This window comes from Pleurodeles waltl, chromosome 1_1, assembly GCF_031143425.1.
Source record: "Pleurodeles waltl isolate 20211129_DDA chromosome 1_1, aPleWal1.hap1.20221129, whole genome shotgun sequence".
Taxonomy (NCBI): domain Eukaryota; kingdom Metazoa; phylum Chordata; class Amphibia; order Caudata; family Salamandridae; genus Pleurodeles; species Pleurodeles waltl.
The window spans coordinates 10,156,347-10,169,917 of record NC_090436.1 but is presented as its reverse complement, the minus strand read 5'-3'; positions in this window follow the sequence as shown (position 1 = coordinate 10,169,917).

The following is a 13,571-nucleotide window of genomic DNA, read 5'->3' as shown; positions in this document are numbered from 1 at the left end:
GGGATGCTGCTATTCCTCAGGACGAAGGCGTCATGCACTGACCCAGGATGCTTGGCAGTGACGTGGGAGATGTACTGGTCAGGAACGCACCATCTGGACATTGAGTGAGTGGAAACTCTTCCTATTCCTGTGCACTTGTTCATTGGCCCCGGGGGGTGGGACAAATCCTATATGTGTTCCTTCAATGGCACCAATAATATGTGGTATATGTCCCATTGCATAGAATCCAGCCTTCACAGTGGCCAAATCATCAACTTGGGTGAATGTGATGTAGCTGCCATGTGTTTGAGCAAGGCAATCAAAACCCTTGCTAGACTATACAGAACGTTGGCTGTGACAGTCCTGCAGCCAAGCCCACTGTCACTTGGAAAAGCCAGTTGCCAGGAAATGGAGCACTGATTGGACCTGCACAAGAGTGGGGATCACAGTGGGCTGACGGATATCAGATATCAGCACACAGCTCTGTGATTTTAGCCCTGTCCAGTCAATAGGTGAGTATTATTTGCCTCCAGTGTAGCCAAGTCCACAAGGGGTCTGTACATGGGGGCTTGCCTCCTCCTCCTATACCTCTGCAGTGGTGGGTCCCTAAGGGACAGAAGTGTGAGAAGGGAGTGACAACAGGAAAAATGGATCCACCACTATCGTATACACAGAGCATGAATGTATGTTGGACACTGGAAATGCCATAGGTATGTACAGTTGACACTAATGGCGCAGTTTTTATTCAGAATTTGTGTAACAACAGTATAAAATGGTAACCTCCTGTCCTGTATGCAGGGACAGGTGGAAGTGAGGTTACTCTGCCAGTGTTAGGCATCATGGCGGAAGGCGGTCTGCACTGCCGTGCAATTCCTCATTCGCTAACATGGGGCTCTATGGAGTACAGTAACCAATGAAGATCACCACCAGCGGTGATGGTGTACACCATCGCAGACGTGACTGCCATTTTCTGGCTATCACCTCACCTGGTTCCTGACATTCCACAGGACAACACCTCCACTGCGTGTGCTGCTGTGACCTGTGTCTGGAACCTGCCATCGCCTGTGCGATAGGGGAAAGGGCCCCAGCCTTCATTTTGGAGGAGTTAGAGCACCTGGTGGATGGGGTCCTACCCCTCTACGGCCTGCTTTATAGGCCTACAGGTGAATACACAATGGGTACATTGCATGCAAGAAGGCTGCATGGAAATGTGTGTGTGTGCTGGTAGTGTGTCATTTGAGGGAGGTATGGCTGGTGGCAGTGTACATGCAGAGGTCCGGGTCATGTGTGTACCATTTGAGGACCAAATGATGTTTGAACGCCATATGTGTGACAGGCTGTATTGTCGGATTCATGGTGTCCCTCTGTTTGTGTTTCCTCTGCAGGTCAGCGCCCATCAGAAGAAGGGGTTGTGGTGTGCCATCGCCAAGGACGTGTGGACCCTGGGGGTTTATAGCAGGCAGAGCATCCGCTGCAGGAAACAGTGGGAGGACTTCGAGAAGCTGGGCCCAGAAGACCGCAGAGGCTCAGCTGGGGGCCGGCCTCCCACCGGAACCTGACCCCCCCGATGGCCCACATTCGGGCGGTGGCCTATCCAGAGGGATGGGTGCTTGAGGGCATCACAGCAGCCATAAGGGGGTGAGTACAGTGTGTGTGTGTGTGTGACAACCATCTTTGGTGCCTGGCATGGGATTTGGGTGCAGGGTTTTAGTCAGTGGAAGCCCCAGTAGGCCAGCTGAGACATTGTTGCATGGTCCAGCTTAGGTAGTTTGGGTGTCATGCATATGTTAGATACCTAGGCAGCTGGCTTTCCATGTCAGACAGATCTCAGTTGATTCCAGATGGGGTGCAGATGGCAGTGTTTGGCTCTTACCTGCTGTGGTACCTAGCCAATGGTATGCTAGTGTGGTCCATACTGCCCATTCTTGGTCCCTGTGTGTGATAGTGATGTGTATGCCATCTGTGCTGTTGGTGCTGTGAATGACCCTGTGCTCCCTTTCTTTCTCCCCCCCTCTGTTCTTTTCTCATCCTGTCCTTGTGTGCATTAGCATCATCTGGCGAAGGAGCAGGGGCACCAGCGAGTAAGGGAGCTGCAGCCTACGGGACCCAGGAGGCCAAGTCCACTGACGCTGAGGGGACCAGTGGGACGGAGGGCGAGGGGAGCACAATGGTGGGGACAGGCGGTGACAACACTGACTCTGAAACCTCCTCCGATGGGAGCTCCCTGGTGGTGGCGGACTCCTCTCGAACCACCCCAGCTACAGGTACAACTACCACCCCTGTACCAGCAGTGCCCTCTGTAGGAAAGTACCATCTTGCCTGGCATGTTACCCCTATTTTCACTGTATGTATGTTGTTTTAGCCCCTGTGTCACTGGGATCTTGCCAGGCAGGACCCCAGTGCTCATAAGTATGTGCCCTGTATGTGTTCCCTTTGTGGTGCCTAACTGTATCACTGAGGCTCTGCTAACCAGAACCTCAGTGTTTATGCTCTCTCTGCTTTCTAAATTTGTCACTGCAGGCTAGTGACTAAATTTACCAGTTCTCATTGGCACACTGATACACCCATATAATTCCCTTGTATATGGTACTGAGGTACACAGGGTATTGGGGTTCCAGGAGATCCTTATGGGCTGCAGCATTTCTTTTGCCACCCATAGGGAGCTCAGACAATTCTTACACAGGCCTGCCACTGCAGCCTGAGTGAAATAACGTCCACGTTATTTCACAGACATTTACCACTGCACATAAGTAACTTATAAGTCACCTATATGTCTAACCTTCACTTAGTGAAGGTTGGGTGTCAAGTTACTTAGTGTGTGGGCACCCTGGCACTAGCAAAAGTGCCCCCACATCGTTCAGGGAAAATTCCCCAGACTTTGTGAGTGCGGGGACACCATTACACGCGTGCACTATACATAGGTCACTACTTATGTATAGCGTCACAATGGTAACTCCGAACATGGCCATTTAACATGTCTAAGATCATGGAATTGTCACCCCAATACCATTCTGGTATTGGGGGGGGGGGGGAATTCCATGATCCCCTGGGTCTCTAGCACAGAACCCGGGTACTGCCAAACTGCCTTTCTGGGGTTTTCACTGCAGCTGCTGCTGCTGCCAACCCCTCAGACAGTTTTCTGCCCTCCTGGGATCCAGGCAGCCCTGGCCCAGGAAGGCAGAATAGAGGCTTTCCTCTGGATTTCCTCTCCCTTTGGAAATAGGTGTGAGGGCTGGGGAGGAGTACCCTCCCCCAGCCTCTGGAAATGCTTTGATGGACACAGATGGTGCCCATCTCTGCATAAGCCAGTCTACACCGGTTCAGGGATCCCCCAGCCCTGCTCTGGCGCAAAACTGGACAAAGGAAAGGGGAGTGACCACTCCCCTGACCAGTACCTCCCAGGGGAGGTGCCCAGAGCTCCTCCAGTGTGTCCCAGACCTCTGCCATCTTGGAAACAGAGGTGTTGGGGGCACACTGGACTGCTCTGAGTGGCCAGTGCCAGCAGGAGACGTCAGAGACCCCCTCTGATAGGCCCTTACCTTTCTTGGTAGCCAATCCTCCTTTCTTGGTAGCCAAACCTTCTTTTCTGCTATTTAGGGTCTCTGCTTTGGGGTATTCTCCAGATAACGAATGCAAGAGCTCACCAGAGTTCCTCTGCATCTCCCTCTTCAACTTCTACAAAGGATCAACCGCTACTGCTCCAGGACGCCTGCAAAACCGCAACAAAGTAGCAAGACGACTACCAGCAACATTGTAGCGCCTCATCCTGCCGGCCTTCTCGACTGTTTCCTGGTGGTGCATGCTCTGGGGGTCACCTGCCTTCACCCTGCACCAGAAGCACAGAAGAAATCTCCTGTGGGTTGACGGAATCTTCCCACAGCTAACGCAGGCATCAAAAGACTGCATCACCGGTCCTCTGGGTCCCCTCTCACCCTGACGAGCGTGGTTCCTGGAACACAGGAACTCTATCCAAGTAACTCCCACAGTCCAGTGACTCTACAGTCAAAGTTTGGTGGAGGTAAGTCCTTGTCTCCCCAAGCTAGACTGCAAACCTGTGTAGTGAGTGATTTGCAACTGCTCCAGCTTCTGTGCACTCTTCCAGGATTTCCTTCATGCACAGCCTAGCCTGGGTCCCCAGCACTCCGTCCTGCAGTGCTCAACCCGCTGAGTTGGCCACCAACATCGTGGGACCCTCCTTTGTAACTCTGCGTGGACTCCGGTTCACAAATCTTCTGAGTGCCTGTTCAGGTACTTCTGCGGGTGCTGCCTGCTTCTGTGAGGGCTCTCTGAGTTGCTGAGCACCCCCTCTGTCTTCTCCTCCAAAGGGTGACATCCTGGTCCTTCCTGGTCCTCAGCAGCACTCAAAAACCTTTTCCGCAACCCTTGCAGCTAGCAAGGCTTGTTTGCAGTATTTCTGCGTGGGAACACCTCTGCAAGCTTTATCGCGACGTGGGACATCTTCCATCCAAAGGAGAAGTTCCTAGTCCTCTTGCAGAACTCCAAGCTTCTTCCATCCAGAAGCAGCTTCCTTGCACCTTCATCCGGGGTTTTCTGGGCTCCTGCACCCCCTGGACACTGTTGCGACTATGGGACTTGGTCCCCTTGCTTTGCAGGTTCTCAGGTCCAGGAATCCACCTACAGTGCTTTGCTGGTGTTTGTTGTTCTTGCAGAATCCCCCTTTCACGACTATTGTGCTCTTTTGGGGTAGTAGGTGAACTTTACTCCTAATTTTCAGGGTCTTGGGGTGGGGTATCTTGGACACCCTGTCTGTTTTCTTACAGTCCCATCGACCCTCTACAAGCACCCATAGGTCTGGGGTCCATTCGTGATTCGCATTCCACTTTTGGAGTATATGGTTTGTGTTGCCCCTAGACCTATGTTCACCTATTGCGACCTATTGTAATTCTACACTGTTTGTATTACTTTTCTGACTCTTACTTACCTATTTTTGGTTTGTGTACATATAACTTGTGTATATTACTTACCTTCTTACTGAGTGTACTCACTGAGATAATTTTGGCATATTGTCATAAAAATAAAATACCTTTATTTTTAGTAACTCTGTGTATTGTGTTTTCTTATGATATTGTGCATATGATATAAGTGGTATAGTAGGAGCTTTGCATGTCTCCTAGTTCAGCCTAAGCTGCTTTGCCATAGCTACCTTCTATCAGCTTAAGCTGCTAGAAACACCTCTATTCTACTAATAAGGGATAACTGGACCTGGCACAAGGTGTAAGTACCTTTGGTACCCACTACAAGCCAGGCCAGCCTCCTACACCCTCCCAGTAGCCCCCCTCGAGTTGCTGGTGCCCACTCACCCAGGAGGATGGGCATCTCCTTTGCCTTAGGCCCTGCCCCAGTGAGCCTTTCTGCCCTCAGTGAGGAGGCGATTGACCTCCTGAGATCCATCTCTGTAGGGCAGTCAACCATAGTGAATGCCATCCAGGGGCTGGCATCCCAGATGCAGCAATGCAATGCCTTCCTGGAGGACATGCACAGTGGTTTGGCGGCCATACAGAGATCATTTCAGGCTCTGGCCTCCTCCCTGATGGCAGCCAGTGTCTCTGTTTCTTCCGTCCCCCCTCCAACTACCACTTCCCAGTCCCAGTCTCCTCAACCCCACCCCATCCCACACACACATACAGACAAGCATGCACACAGAACAACACACAAGAGTGGCACAGACAAACACAGGCCCTGCATTGCACTGCATCAACAGTCCCAGACCCTGCCACCTGCACACCCTTGCCCACATTCACCACAAGAGCAGACCCGCAGACATGCACCCATGCACCCCACACACTACATGCGCAGTCACCACCACCACCATCACCACCTCATGCAGCACACCCACCTCACTTGCAGACACCACCACAACATTCATCCACATGTCCTGTTTGACCTCCCCACCCTGTCTACCCCCTCCAAAGACACACAAGCACTCACCCTCAGACCCCCAACAGCCATCCACCTCACACGCACACTGTCCATGCACCTGCACCCAAGTCCAGCACACCTACTCCTCCTACAACCACTCCCTCTACCTCCGCTCCTATCCCTCTTCCCATACCCTGCCCCCATGCTCCTAAGAAGCCTTTCCTTTCCCGCCTTGACCTCTTCTCTCCCCCTTGCCCCTTGTCCTGCCTGTAAGGTGAAGGTCCCAACCCCCCATCCCAACACCTCAGCCAAACAGTCTGCCACTGCTCCCCCCCACAAATCTGCAGCTGCCACTAAGGGGCACATGAGTGGGATGGCAGCCCCTCCCACCAAGGACACACCTCCGCCCCAGTAACAGAGGTCTAGGGTGCCGGACCTCCCAGACAGAGGAAGGAATCAGTGGAAGCACCTCCTAAACCTGGAGGCAAGGACAAAAGTCCTATTACAAAGGCCAAGAGGCCCCTCACAGGAGTAAGCCCAAGGAGCCCCCTCCAACACCAAAGGGCAAGGATCCCCCTCCACTATGAGAGGCCATGTAGCCCCCTCCAGCGACAGTGGCCAAAGGCTCCCCCCCAGGGACAGTGACCAAAGACTCCCCCCCAGGGACAGTGACCAAAGACTCCCCTCCAGGGGCCCCTTCCAGAACCAGTGGGCATAATACCCACTCCAGCTGATGTGTCCCCCCACCTCTCCTTCCCCCTGAGGTGCCTGCCAATTTCCAATATGATGCCCCTGAACAGTGGAGTCCGGATGATGTCAGGAGTCAAGTTGGGCCTTGGACGATGCCCTGTGGCCATGTGGCCCTTTGGTACTTTGGACTGGCCAGTGGGCCATTCTGTACATTTACATGTATATAGTTATTTACTCTGTTGCCGAAAAATTTAGTAGTTTGGACTACAGATATGTGTGCTTGCTTTCTTTGCTCCTGGGTCCTATTAGTGTTGATGTACTCTGCAGCTGGTTGTGTGTGTTGTGTGTGTATATGGTGTGTGTTGTGCGTGTGTGTGTGTCACTCTTCTTTTCCTCCCTCCCTCCCTTGTGTGCTAGGCAGCTGTACTCACCGCCGTCGTCTTCGTCGGCGTTGGTGCTCCAGGACTGCCATGGCACGGTAGAGCATCGGGATGACTTGAAGTTCGGGTTCCATGGCGTCCGCGGAGTCTTGAGTGTCCCTAGAGGTGAGTCTTTCCTTTTATGTGATGTATTTCTGCCAGGCTTTTGGTGGCATTGCTATCGCCCTGGAAATCCTGGCGGTATGCTGTGTCATAATACGGTGGGCGGATCCTTGTCTTCCGCCTGGCTGTAGGTGGCTACCGCTATGGTAGGTGGTGTTGACGCACTGGCAGTTGGGGTAGCACATTGGCTGGCTACAGGAGGTATCACCGCCATGGTCATAATTTGGTGGTAATTACCACCAGCATGTTGTCGGTATTAACGCCACCACTGCTAGGGTCATAATGAGCAGTTATATTTCTTACAATGAGATTTTTAATAACAATATTTTTAACAATATTGAAAACAACATCAAAAACAATATTCTTACCTGCAATATTCCTATCAGCGATGTTTTCTACATCACTAAATTCTTGTGACTATATTCTAGTATTGAGATATTTATAACTTGATTTTTTGTCCAAACACCGCCCAAACCTGTCAAACCGCTGTAATCTGAGACAGATAATTACCAGGAGCTGCTTTGTTTCCATCATTACAGACACCACTACTTTCATCAATCAAACAGTTACATGTGGGGATATCACTTTACATCTAGGAATCATTGTGACACTCTGCCAGTTAACAGCCCTTCAAAAAAGATATTTCTATTTTAATAGTGATGACAACTCAGACTGGTTTGCATATTGTTGTTTACGAAAACTTTTAAAAGATTTTAATTATTCATCACAGATATATGCATTCATCACAATTTTATTGCTCTGTTTGTAAAACAATTTACTAATTCAATTCTAGAAATAAATCAATAAATTGCGATGAATGTTTATAATAATAATGAGAAAAGTATTTGGTGGAACCAACTGTTGGCAAGTTCAGGAACATGATACTTTGCTCACACCATGTAGGTTTTAGAAATAAATGATCATGATATATGAAACTGTGCAGCAAACTACTTGCATGAGATTTGCTTTTCTTTTAGATTTGAAGTCAATTTGAAGAATTAGTTTCACACGTTCTGCAGACTGGAAATGGAAAGATATATCACTGGCAGTGAATTGAATGAGATGGTTGGGAATGGAACCCACAATGCTTTGTGGTTTGTTCAGATGGGATTTTCTGATGGCAAACAGATACTAATTTGTGCATCACATGTTTCTTCCTGAAGCTGCAGGTCCACAAGCAAACATATCAGATACAATAGATATTCTCCTCGTATTGCATATCTAGACTATAATTCATGTCAGAGGAAGTTATCACAATCCAGTCTAAACACTGAAAACACCTCAACAATAAGTGAAGATATGGATCTCAGTATTTTCTTTTACGACCACATCCTGTGAAATACATCTAAGAAAGAACAACAGGCTCACAAGCTGCAGGAGGGATCAGGGAAGCTGACAAAGAAATGATGCACACTACTTTCAAAGGTATTGACAACAGCATAGCTTCCAAACTTTATCTAAACACATTTGTACTATCTCTTCCATCACATCTTCTGCTCTAAATGTTTTACCTGAACTCTTTACAACATCAACAACTTCAAATGTGTTTGTAATGCCCACACAATTAAGTTGGGCATTACAAACACTTAAAATGCAGAAATTGGGCCAGGAGCTATATACTCCAATACAAGATTTCCTTTGAAAAGGACAGTTGCTTGAAGGGTATTGAAAATGCAGAGAGGTATGCTGAAAGTCCAATAGCATGGTGAAAACAAACTTTGAACTATTCTGATGATTCAAAATGAACTTTTCTACAGACTGTAGGAGTATGGCATTACATTTGAAATTTGTCCTGTGATTCTTAAGTCAGGACTATGTCGCTCATATAGGTTTATTTATCTGCGCTTACGGTATTAGAGTTTCACTAATGTTTATAACAGTTACTCAGATAGGAATTACGGAATGCCAGAATTTGCTAATTACCTTCAGTCAAATAGAAACGATAACTCATTTTCCATGACGCGTGCTTAGAGATGAAGCCTGAGATACTGATCGTACTCTGAAAATATATTTTAAATACTCCTCTAGTATGTTTAACAGTATAATGTTTAATTTCAGACAATACAAATTCACGCCAAAGGACTGACAGTTCAAGCATGACGCCTTTGTGTAGAGTGATGCTTCTCACAGCAGGGTAGTCTCCAGCCGGACAAACCACAACAGAGGCAGAAAGTGGTACGACCTCTTAACCTCACTATATTCAGGCTCACAGAACAGTGATGAGGGAACAGCCATTAAGGGGGTCATTATGAGTTTGGTGGACAGAAAAGGCCATCCGCCAAACTCCTGCGGTCAGGTTGCCGCCAGTGTAGCTGCCTTCCCAGCGGGTGGAAATGTTGTTTCTGCCCGCTGGCCCGGCGGGAAACAGCCCACAACATTGATCCCGGCTCATAATTGAGCCGGCAACAATGCTGCAGTGCGTAGGGTCTGAAGACCACCAGGGTCGTAATGAGGCCCTTAGTTGGCTTCACCTGAAGCGGTCCCTTTCACCTTGAACAAAAGAGACTGGAGTCCCACCTTTCAACCCCACCACCTACGAAATGGCAGATCTATAGGAAGGGTAATCACAGCAGCTCCTTTCAGTAAAAAGCCTGACTGTATTTCTAAAGGAGTCCTGTCTCCTCTGTCCCCACTTCAGTGTCCAGGTCTTCTCACTCCAGCTTCACAAATGTCAGCAAAGCACTTCTAGTGTCTGGGAAAACATCCTCACCTCCATTGTGTGCACAGGAATAGGCACCTGGCTTCAGTAATGGAACCTACACACTTCCTTTACTGTGGCTCACCCATGCACACAAAGCATGCACTACACAGGCCACACACAAATACACACAACATGCACCTGGGCTGTTAGCACCAGGATCGAGATTAGAAGATAGAAGCAGAATTTTATGCAAGCGGGCCAGTGGGCCACCACTACAGTGGCACAGATACAAAGGTCTGATCTCAACTATAAATTCACAAAACACAGTATTATTGCACCATCCTCTATGTGCTAAACCCATGGCAGGGACAGTAATCCACTGCCACACTGAAGACACACTTGGTGCCCCTTCCAGGCCAGGACTTCGCATAGTCACGGATAGGCCTAGGCCACTTCATACGCACTTAGATTAGCGTGGCACCAGGGCCAAAATAAAATAAAGAAACAATACACAAGATATTCGCAATTGGGCACTCAGGACACTCTGTCAGTGTGATTGTGTGTGTGTGTGTGTGCGCACATGCATTTGGTATATAGATTCATCTGTGTGTCTGCTTATTGGCCTGATTACGAGTCTGGCAGTCACAAGACTGCCAGAATTGCAGTGGCAATCCGACTGCCACATTACGAGTCTGTTGGGTGGAACCGCCAATGGACCGCCATCTCCTCTAGGATCCAAGATCCCGATGGGCTGATGGCGGTCCTGGTTGTAATTAGCCAGGGCGGTGTTGAACGCAGCGCCACCTGGCTGATTACAACCTTATTCTCTGCCCACCTTTTCATGGCGGTTTCCCCACCATGAGAAGGCTGCATGGATGGGTTGTCCAAGGGCCCCCCTGCCCAGCACCATCGGAATGCGCACTGTCAGCTGGTGCGGGTCGGCCCCCTCCGCACTACGGGAAAACACTGGGCTCCTTTAAGGGAACTGAGTGCTATCTCGTAGCACTGTTCCCGCCGGTCTGGCCAGTGTGAATGCTCTATTTCAAGGTTTCATCAGTCAGCCAGGTCAGACCAGCGGAAATCTTGTAATAACGCAGTGAGGATTCCACTGCCATGGTGATGGCTTCCTCCCCGCAAGTTTGTCGGTCCCGCGTTGGAACCTCCAAACTCGCAATCGGTCACTATGTGTGCATGTGTGTATGTGCATGTGTATCTTGGTGTGTAGATATGTCTGAGTGTCTGCATGTGTTTGTGTGTGTGTGTGCACTTGTGTGTGTCTGTATGTGTATGTTTGTCTGCTGGTGTGCGTGTGTGTGTGTAACTTGGTTTGTAGGTCTGTGTGTTTCTGCATGTGATTGTGTGTGTATGTGTGTTTGTGTGCACTTGTGTGTGTCTGTATGTGTTTGTGTATCTGTGCCTGTGTGCGTGTGTGTGTGCATCTTGGTGTGTGTGAGTGTCTATGTGTGCGTGTATGTGTGTGTATTTGTGTGTGTGTGTAAGTGTCTGTGTGTGTGTGTGTCGGTGTGTGGGCATGTTGCTGTGTAGATCTGTGTGTCTGCGTGTGTTTGTGGGTGTGTGTGTGTCTGGGTGTGTCAGTGTATGTGTGTGTGTGTGTGTGTGTGTGTGTGTGTGTATGTATGTGTGTGAGTGTGTGCCTATGCCCACACACAGAGATGCCCATCTTCGCTCTCTCCCTGATAACCCCACCACCTGGCAATAAACCCAAGCTCGTGAGGCTGTCTGCTGCCCCTGCCCCCGACCTCTGACCTCTGAGTGCTGGAGTTCGGGAAAGTAAGTAAAAGTTTGTGCAAAGCCTCTCTGAATCCCGAGTGTGTATTTGGTGTTCGTTGCCTCCATGTGTTTATTTTCCTGCCCGGGCCCAGTACAGTAAATCCGGAGCCCTGGAGGGCACAAGTCTGCTTCTGTGCCCTGGTTGCTGACCTGGGCACACGTCCCGTGCCAGGGCCCCGTGCCAGGGCTGGCACCAGGCCCTCGCCCTGCGGACAAGCTGCCCTGTGTCCAGAGTGCGCTCAGCTGGGGTGGGCATCCCGAGGGGTCGCGGTGAGGCTGGGAGAGGAAGTGGCCGACTTTCAAACCGGGAACCAGGGTTGAGTCCCGGCGTTGGCTCAGCACCGTGTGATTCTGGGCAAACCACTTCATCTCCTCGGCCTTAACACGAAACGAATGCGGCTCGTGGAGCGTGGCTGGTGCTCGTGACAAGCGCCCCAATACCGTTGGGATGAGTTTGTGCCCTATAACACCCCCCAAAAAAAATAAAGGGCATGATTTAGTGTTTGACGGATGGGGTGACCCCGACACAAAGATGACGATCTTCTCATCCACCGATTAAACCCCGTGAGGAATAATGGGATTTATGGCCTGGTTTAGGGTTTGGGGATGGGGTTACTCCACCACGAGTGTCACCGGGGGTGGCTTGGTCAGTAAGTTTGCAGGGGGGCGAGCTTCAGATTTCCCGACAATCACGCTGGCATATCATGCTAAAATACATTATACGAGAAGCGGGGTGCGTGGGAGGGCTTAAGAGGCAGAGGAATGTGGGCTGCTAGGAGCACTAAAAGAAAACATAATATTTTGTAAATTAATCATTTTCGAGGACTTTCAAAGCACAGAGGAAGAGAGGGCCTGTGTGTTTTTGTCTGTGTGCTTAATACAAACCCCGGTAAGATGCGACAGACACCTCACTATACCGGACTGAAAGCACCAATACCCAACTATTAATCAGTTTATTAGAGAGCGTATAGCTCCCCATAAATGCCCTGTGAAGCTACGCCCCTGAACGTGACGGATATCCAGTTCACTGTACTACGGTCCCATTATATCCTACGGGCATCATTATACAGCGATCGGATAGCCATCACGTTTGACACGGAGTAACTCCTCTGCCAAACTTGACCCTTGGCCCGCTGCCCCCTCCAAACTGAGTGTTCCTGTCATCCTACACAGGTCCCACCCTATCCCCTGCACCCTAGCTTGCTCGGAGTTGGTCAAGGTGCCAGTAATAAGCATTGGCACACAGGGGGTCATTACGAGTTTGGGGGCCAGAAACATTCGACCGCCAAACTCCTGACGAGGAGACCGCCCGGTGCTGACGGTCTCCCATCAGCCCCATTACAACTTTCCCCCTGGGCTGACGGGTGGGAACCAAGCTTCCTGCCCATCAGCCTAGTGGGAAAGGTGTGGCAGCATTGTTCCCGACTCGTAATTGAGCCGGCTGCAATAATGCTGTCGCACACAGGGTGGCCCCCTGCACTTGTTCTCCGCCAGCCTTTTCTTGGCAGTCAGAACGCCATGAAAACGCTGATGGAGAACAAGGTTATAAACAGAATGCCGACGCTGACTTCAGCTCCGCCCTGGCTGATCACAACCAAGACTGCCGTCATCCCGTCGGTATCAGAGATCTTGGCAGAGGTAGCAGTACACTGGCGGTCGGACCATCAGGGTCGAGGTCCGACCGCCACAGCCGTGGCTGTCAGACCGACACCACGAGTCTGGCAGTCTTGGGACCGCCGGCCTCGTAACCAGGCCCATAGTTTGGTGTTACTCAGACTGCAATGTGCTCTTCAAAGACAGATTGCAGCACTGCCACAGGAGCATGTTTGGGAATGACAACCTCACTATGCTGAACACATGGTAGGCACCTTAGTCTACCTCTGTGTAACCATGGTAGGTGACCCCACGCTCTCAATGGCAGAAGCCACAGACACCTGGCGCACTTGGTGCATTTACAATAAGTGAACCCATGTTACCAGGTGGACTGACCTAGAGGGCAGTCATGCAGTGCCAGAAGGGCTGGTCTGACAGGTCAGGGTGTGGGCCTG